This window comes from Diospyros lotus, chromosome 2 (assembly GCF_014633365.1).
Source record: "Diospyros lotus cultivar Yz01 chromosome 2, ASM1463336v1, whole genome shotgun sequence".
NCBI lineage: Eukaryota > Viridiplantae > Streptophyta > Magnoliopsida > Ericales > Ebenaceae > Diospyros > Diospyros lotus.
Window position 1 is genome coordinate 26,610,370 of NC_068339.1, and position 8,662 is coordinate 26,619,031.

The window sequence follows — 8,662 nt, forward strand, 5'->3', positions numbered from 1 at the left end:
AGAAAGTGTATATCTTGGATGTGGTAAAATCGCAAAATCTTAAGTTTATACTAAAAACCAAATTCTACTTTTTTATTGTTATGGATTTTGATTTTCTAAATATTTTTATTGAATCCAAATGGGGGTACTTTCTTATTTACATTTATATATTAAAGTAAATGGAAGGTAAAATATAAATAAAAGAAAATGTGAACATTTACTTAAACTAAAGAAATGTAAATGTGTTGTGGATTGTATCATCAAAGCAAGCAGTGGATTTTTATCTTGGCAAACTGTCAACAGTTTGTTTTAAGATGTCGACAGTTTCAAATCCTTGCTCTCTGTATCTAAATGTCGACAACTCCTGCATCAAAAATGTCGACAGTTCTTCCATACTGTCGACAGTTCTTCATCAAAAGTCGATAGTTTATGTCCCAGACAGTTTCCAACGGATAGATTCTCCACTGTTCAAGTCTCCAACGGCTATATTTTTGAATGGGCTCGAGATGCTCTATAAATAGAGATCAAATGGGTGATTCAAAGCAACCAAGAGATTACATTTCAAGCTTCCAAGTGCTTACTCTATTGTGTGCTTCATTGATGATTTTATTTCTCTCCAAAAAGGCTTTCTGCTTATCTTTGTAAATTTATCTTCAAGCCATGTTGTATTATTGAGAGAATTTGTAATTAAGAGTGATAACTCTTAGATCCTCTCTTATCTTGTACTACTTTGTAAAATTTCTAACTTGTTATACTAGAGAATTTGCTTATTGAAGCAAAGGGTTGAAATACCTAGTTTAGTGCTAGAGGGCTTGCTTGGTTAAGCAAAAGGTTGTGTCTTCCTAGCTTGTTGCTAAAGGGTCTATTTGGAGAGATAGGAGGTTTTAATGGATTGATTGAAAAATCCTTAGTGAGGAGCTAAGGTAGTGGATTAGGCTTAGTTTAAGCCGAACCACTATATATCGTTGTGCCTCTTATTTACTTGTGCTCTTTGTTTCATTTATTGTTCCAAGTATTTCACTAATCCTCACTCACACTAAAATCTCATTTTTCATCAAAAGGATTTTCAAATTTCAATCAAATTTTTAAAACAACCCAATTCACCCCCCCTCTTGGTGTTGGTATCATTGCTATTCAAACCTAACAAAAAGAAAACAGAATATATGAAATGTAAATTTAGCAAGAATGCAAGAGTTGAGGATGTTATAATAAAATTGAAAGACCAAATCATACAAAGAAAATACCATTTTCTATATTTGGGATTAGTGATTCAAAAAGATAGAGAAATTCACGAGGATGTCACGCATAGAATTAAGGCAGGTTGGCTAAAATAGAAAAATGCATCGGGGGTGTTATGTGATGGTAAAATTCTATTAAAATTGAAAGAAAAATTCTATAGGACAAGTATAAGACTAGTTTTGTTGTATAGTTTAGAATGTTGGGCAGTCAAATACCAGCATAAGCAAAAGACGAGTGTAGTAGATATGAAGATGCTAAGATGGATGTGCGACTATACAAGAAAAGATGAAATTAGAAATGAGGTTATTCGTAATAAGGTAAGAGTAGTGCCAATTAAGGAGAAGATGAGAAAGACTAGACTAAAATAGTTTGATCATGTAAGAAAAACACCAAGAGACCCTCTTGTGAAGAGAGTTGATGAAATGGAACAATTAGTTAAAAAAAGAGATAGAGGCAGATCCAAGAAGATTTTAAAAGAGACATTAAAGTTTGATATGAAGTGTATGTGCCTAAATGAAGATATGACAAAAGACAGAAATATATGGAAGTCTAGAATTCATGTAACCAACTCCACATAGTGAGATAAAAGCTGGATATGTTGTTGTTGTTGCTGCTATTATATTAATTTTAATAATTCTAATTATTGCATCAATATTAGAACAAATTAACAATCAAATAGATGCACATAGTTTGTACATACGTTACATATAATACACAAGCATATATGTACACACAATTTATATATATATAAATGTGTGCCTAAGCAAGAATGCACAAACATAAATATATATATATATATATATAAAACTGTGTATATATATGATGTTGCATGTTTAAAAATATAAGAAAAGACAAATGATATTTCGGTTTTAAAATAGATTATATTTTAAGTGAGAAAATTTATTTGCAAATTCTACCGAGAATTTAGTGGAATTTACTTTGACTTTGATGAATTCCATACTCGAATTAAATTTCACTTTTTAATTCAAAATTCAAATCTTTAGAATTGAAAATAAATTATATAAAATTCATTCGTTCAAAACGAGTGTTAGTTTTTACAAAAATAAATACTAAGGTTGTGTTCTCTTTACTATTTTCAAGTCATTTTTAATTTTCTAAAATAATGAAAACGCGTTTTCTTTGCTGTTTTTAAAAATGTATTTTTGAAAACAAAAAAAAATGTAAAGAAAACTCAAAACAACAAAAAGTTGTTTTGAGTGTTTTCATCTAAAATAAACTCTAAATTTAAAACATATTTATTTATTCATATTTTATTATTGTAATGGAAAAAAATATTACAAAATTCATTAACTTTAAAATATATATATTTTTAATAATATATTAACATTAAATATTTATAATTTACTGAATAATCAAATTTATTAAATAAAATATTATTAAAAATTTATTTTTAAAATTTCATAGAGAATGCGTTTTCTAATTTTCTGTTTTGAAAAATAATTTTTTAAAATGACAAAGAGAACATGTTTTTAATTTTTTAAAAACAGACTACTAAAATAAAAAATAAAAAATAAATTTAAAATTTAAAATTAAAAATTAAAAAGTAAAGAGAACGTTTATAGTAGTTTACGCATGTTTTTACATTTTGATTTGGTAAGGGTTTCTAAGGGATCGTAATACAGTTTCGAACTTTCGATGCTTCAAAGTCGCAGAGAGCAATCGAACTTTGCGCGAGTCTTGCCATGGTCAAAAGCTCCTTCAAGCTCCAACGCAGACCCTCTTCGGATGTGCGCTTTCTATCTTGTGAACTTGAATACCTGTTTCTCTTTTGTGGCTGATTTTGACGATAATATGTGTATATATATATAAATATATATTTTCTGGGCTTGATTGCATTGTTCCTTCTTCTGCAAAATTCTTATTCTACTCAATGCTCACTAAACCTTGCACCAAGCTTAAAAAAGCTTGTTGAATTTTAATTTGTAATAAAAAAATTATTAAACTTTAATTTAATATAAAATTTCATAACTATTATCAATTATCTTTAAAAGAGATTAAGTGGATATTGATGTGGTTAACAAGATGGACGGCTAAATAGCATAAATGATTACTGAATTTTGAATAAAATTACAAAAAAAGTCATTGAACTTTACACTAAAATACAAAAAGATTACTGTATTAAAGTATAAAAAAGATAGTATTTCGTTAGTCTCTTTTAACGACAATTGATTTTAGTTATGAAATTATATATTAAATTGAAATTTAATGATTTTTTGAATAAAAATTAAAATTCAGTGATCTTTTTGTACCTTAATACAAATTCATTATCCATTTATGTAATTTAGCCATTTTAGTTATGATATATGTGGGGGTTTTTATTGGTTCTATAGTTATGATTTCTGGTAAAATTTATTGCATATGTTGCGAGTTTGGTGTTATGACCACGGATTACGTATGTATGGAGTCGTAGAATTCATGTTACTGACTCCATCTAATGAGATTACGGCTTCCTCTTGTTATGTGTCTTTAAGAGAATACGGACAGAAAATGTTTTTTTTCTATCAAGTAATTAAGAGAGAATGTATGGTACTTAGAACTAAATGTCGTGCTTACTTTGTCACTTTTCTTCTGCTTATTCCTAGAATTGGTGGTTTTCTTCTGCATTACCTCTTCTTTTCTCCTCACTGGATGAATGAGCCGTTACTAACTTAGTGGTTTTAGTTTATACTTGATTCTTGCAATTAGTTTTTAGATTCTAGCCCCCCAATAACGTAATGCATTTTACTCAAGCTTTTGATAGTTTCCAGTTTCCTTTTTGCATGAACCTAATGCTTGAAGTGCGTGCTTGGATTAGCTCATTATTTGGAAGAAAGAAAAGAACAAAGAAAGAAACTTGATGACTTCTCTCATTATTTGGAAGAAAGAAAAGAACAAAGAAAGAAATTAACTTGATGACCTCTCTGACTCTCTCTCTCTCTCTCTCTCTCTGGCATAATATTGACGTACATCTTTACACATGTACCTGGGCGTGGATGAGAATAAAAATCTTATCGTTAGTGAATTGCATTGGACTTTTATGAATGGTATTGGACTTGGAGGGATGGGTTTGTGTGTTTTTGTATTTTATTTGCGTAAGGTGGGGCAGGATTTGGAGGTTTTGGTACAATTCAATGTCCAACTCATTCTATCAAAGATCCCATGGATCTCCTGCAGCATATCCTTGCTGGCCTTTGTTCAGTAGGCTTCATGGCATTTGTCCTTTTCATGATTATGTCTAGTCCTGCTTTCAGAATGGGTTTCAAAATATTTCTACATGCTAGAATGCATAGTGGACATAGCATTTGGCATCTCTTTTACGCTTAGCTTGGCATTCCTAGCACGTTATTACCCAAGGCAAACATCATGATTAGATGAGGTGGCACTGGCTGAAGTCAAGGAAGCTTAAGGAATGCTATCAGTGCTGCATACCTTTACACATATGCTCTATGAAAATGTAAGCATAGAGTGATAACTCATGTTTTAGTCACATAAGGTGTTTATTTGGATGGATGAATTTCCAATGAGAAGGTCAGGCGGAGATTAGGAATTTAGAACTTAGGGATTGAAAATTAAAAAAAGTTAATGTAATGAATTCATATATAAAAAAAGTCATTTTTATTTATGATTTAATCAATGTAATGAATACATAAAATTCATCTACAATAAAATCTAGATCTGTTTTTATTTAATTTGAAGAGTTTAAGTATTGGGCCAAGTCAATTTTTTTTTTATTTGGGCCAGATTATGGGCTTAGTTTGAGGCAACATATTTAACTGACTCGGATTTGGACTGAGGCTGAAGCTTAAAATTATATCTGAGCTGAAACTTAAAATTATGCTGCCCCAAACCAATGTCTGGGCTAATTACATGAATCGGGGCTTGAAGTTTAAAATTAGTTATGATATATGATATACTTAGATGGATCTAGGGGGCTGAGACTGGCACGGGATAAAGTGCAGTCCAGCCATCCTCCAAATCCGCCTCTGGACAAGGTTATATGTCTCTGGAGAAGGTTATATGGCTATGATAACGGAATACCTGGGATCTCATCGGATAATGGTTTTAAATCATAATTGGTACATAGGTAGACTTTGCTTGCATAAGGGCCATTTTTGAACAAATAATAAAAATACGTCGGTGAAAGCTTCATGAGCATCTTCCTAGGAATCATGATTGGATTGTTTTCACGACTTGTTTTCTGCTGGCGCCCAGGAAATCTGACAAGTGAATAGTTTTGTCTGACGTGTATTTCTTGATTCGACACTTCTAAGATCAAGAAATTGTAATGATGGTATAACAGTGTAATGACTCCTGTTTTTGTGTTTAGCGAGTGAAATTGGGACAATGTGATTCATCCAAAATGATAAAAGTAATTGATTTACCATCAATTACATTTACAGATTGCAGAGATTTTACTGTGGATGTAGGAATCCTGAAAGTCAGCTTTCTCAAAGGAAATCGTGTCAATGCCTCAATTTTTTTGTACCTTTCTCTATGATGTCTATGGGAAAGTTTTCTTCTCTTCTTTTTCTATTTTGTTTATTTTTCTCTCTCAATTCAAAATGACCCAGATAGAATTCATGTAGCCAACCTAAGCTAGCAGGATTGAGGCTGAATACGTTGTTGAAGTTCAACATGAGCTCCTTTTGTTTGATCAGGGGTAAAATGTTCTGTTTCCCAGCTTTAAGTACTTCTGTTGTAACTATTGCTATTTGTTTGCTACCTGTTGGAATGAAGGCGGGCAGAGTCTGCTCACATCGGAGAGAAGTACCCAGATAGAATACCAGTAAGATTTCCTTCTCTTTTAATTAAGATTACTGCGTTGCCTTAGGTAATATCTTTTTGGTGTTCTTTGTAATTTAGTTTCCCCTATAGGTAATTGTAGAGAAGGCTGAAAGAGTAGTGACATTCCTATCTTCCTGACATTGACAAGAAGAAGTATGTTTAATCTTTTCTCGGCCCTCTTTACCACTACCAGCTTGTAATTCTAATTGTTCATTTGTTATGCATTTATTATTCAAGTTATTGTCAGCATCTTTGGGTTCCCTTATATATCTTGGTACTTGCTGCTGAGCCTTTCATTGCAAATACGTATTAATTTGTCAATGCAGCCATTTTCTTATTGACTATATATATCTTAGCAAGTATTATCAAAATTTCTTTGATATGGCAGTAACTAACTACTATTGGCCTGTCACTCAGGAGTTCAGTATTTCCTTTCTCAAGTTTGTTAGTTACGCATTGCATCTCTCTTGTTTTCTTTTTATTTTTCTTTTGTCATTCTAATTTGGATGACAGATGATGATGAGTAAAATACAATATTGTGTATTGGTGACGAAAGGAGTTTCGCAGTACAAAGGCCTCCATTATTGCATGTTTTGGTGGGGTTCAGATATATGGTGCCTCATCACTGCGTGTGTAAGAGAAGTCATTTCAGTAATGACATGCTAGTGGTGCATACAATTAATTATATTGACTGTGATTTTATTTTATTGAATACTCTTTTTTTTCTTATGAACATGTGTGGTCTAGTTTGCTGCTTATGAATTTGATGATTCATGGTGTTAGCTTGCTCCTTTGTAATCGGAATGTCATAGTTTGAGTTGTAGAAACAGCCTCTTTGCTAAAACAGTAAGGGGAAAGCTGCATACAATTACAACCCTTGCAAAGAAGGGGCAATGATGCACTAGGGATGCACTTTATGTTGTTTTGCATCGCTCATTGATGTGGATATGTGTGTCTTTGCGTCAAAACCATGCTTGGCTAATTTGGCAAGGATGTTTGTTTAGAAGGAAGACTGATATGTGGGTACAGAATTAATCTTGCAATCCGTCTGTTATGCATTAAGTGTAAGTTGCATCTGGTGGGAGAACATGGTGTGGGTTAGTAGCAATCAGGATTGGGGGAGGGCCGGGTGGCGGTGTTGGAAGGTGGTAAGGGGCTCCCCGTGCCCTTCTCCGACCGATCCCTGGATAGGAAATCTTTTCTTTTGGCCGTGCCCATCCTGTTGGAGATATCTTTTTGTCCAAACACATTCCAAATGGAACGAGTTCGGCAGATACCTACTGCCATTTCTAGAGAGTTGATGAAGCTGTTACGTATGGTCATGAAAAGAATTGATTCTTAGGAAAACTGCAGATGTTAAAGAGCTTCCCATAGTCAATCTGCATTCTATTCTATAAACACAAATGAAATAGTTGAAGATCTAATCAGTTAAAAGGGTCATTCAGTGTTCACTTTGTATTCTTGCTTTGGTAATGGTAACGCATGTGTGGCTTCTTGAAATCTGAGGTTCCATTGTGGATGGAGGTTCACATGCCGTGTCTCTCTCTTGTCGTGAATGCAGATACCTTGTCCCGACTGATTTGACTGATGGCCAGTTTGTTTATGCCATTTGGGAATGGATTAAGCTCCACACCAATGAGGCTATATATTCGTCTTCGTCATGAACACCGTACCTCCCACGGGTGAGTAGGAACCATACATTCTCTTGGAAGTGGTTTGTTAATGAGATAAGTTTTGTTTTGTAATTTTCGTCGTGTTGCCACAGCAGTCTTGATGCTTGCATCTGTAAATCCTAATCTTTCACTGGTTTTAAGCCAATGGCCTGACCTCTATCTGCAACCCAGCTAACTCTATTCTTGATTTGAATAGCCAAAAATTCCATTCTATGTTGTTTGGTTATTGATTGTATTTGGATGGTTAAAATTGAAAAAGAAAAGAAAATTGTGGAAATATAATTTTTTTTTTTTATTTTGTGAAAAGGTTTCCAAACTTTCAAAAGTTTTTCTTTTTTTTTAGAAATGATAAAGACATAACAAAAAATTGAAATACCTAAGTAATTAATGGCCCTTCTAATTTTCCCCTTTTTTGTTCAGTTTGGTTTCTTTTATTGATGAAATTGATTTTGTAAAGTTTTCAAAATTTTATGTTCATTATTTGTCTGATTAATTCTGTTAACGAACGAGACTTAAAAAAAAAATTCTATTCATTTGTAAAATCTGCCTAACTTGGTGCTTCTCTCTCTCCCCTCATATTAAAATAAAAGAAATTTTTTTTGTAACATATTTGATGTTTGGTAAAAAGGCATTGCCCACTCTTACTTTTTGACAAATCCACAAATTGATCTCTTTTTCCATTAACATACCATGTATCATTTTGTTCTTATAATTAAATTATTCACTCTCTTTCTTGATCTCTGTATTGTATTTCTCTCTCTTCTTCTTCCTTTTTTTTTTTTTTCCTTTCTTTCGCCTTTGCCATAGCTTATTATTGACCAATATTTTCTAGCAACCACTCTTTCTCTCCCATTCACTCTCTCTTCTCCTTTTCCAACATAACTTCTCATCCCCCTCTCCCCCATTGTGGATTTGCATTAAAATAGATAAGGAAACCCCATTGCAGTGGAGTTGGCAATAATGTTTGCAATCACGATGGGAAGGGG

The 8,662-nt window shown here is 32.7% G+C and overlaps 1 pseudogene; it reads left to right on the forward strand.

Moving 5' to 3' along the window:
- Positions 1 to 2,921: 2,921 nt before the first annotated feature.
- LOC127794750 (autophagy-related protein 8C-like) lies at positions 2,922 to 7,693 on the forward strand (annotated as a pseudogene).
- Positions 7,694 to 8,662: the final 969 nt, after the last annotated feature.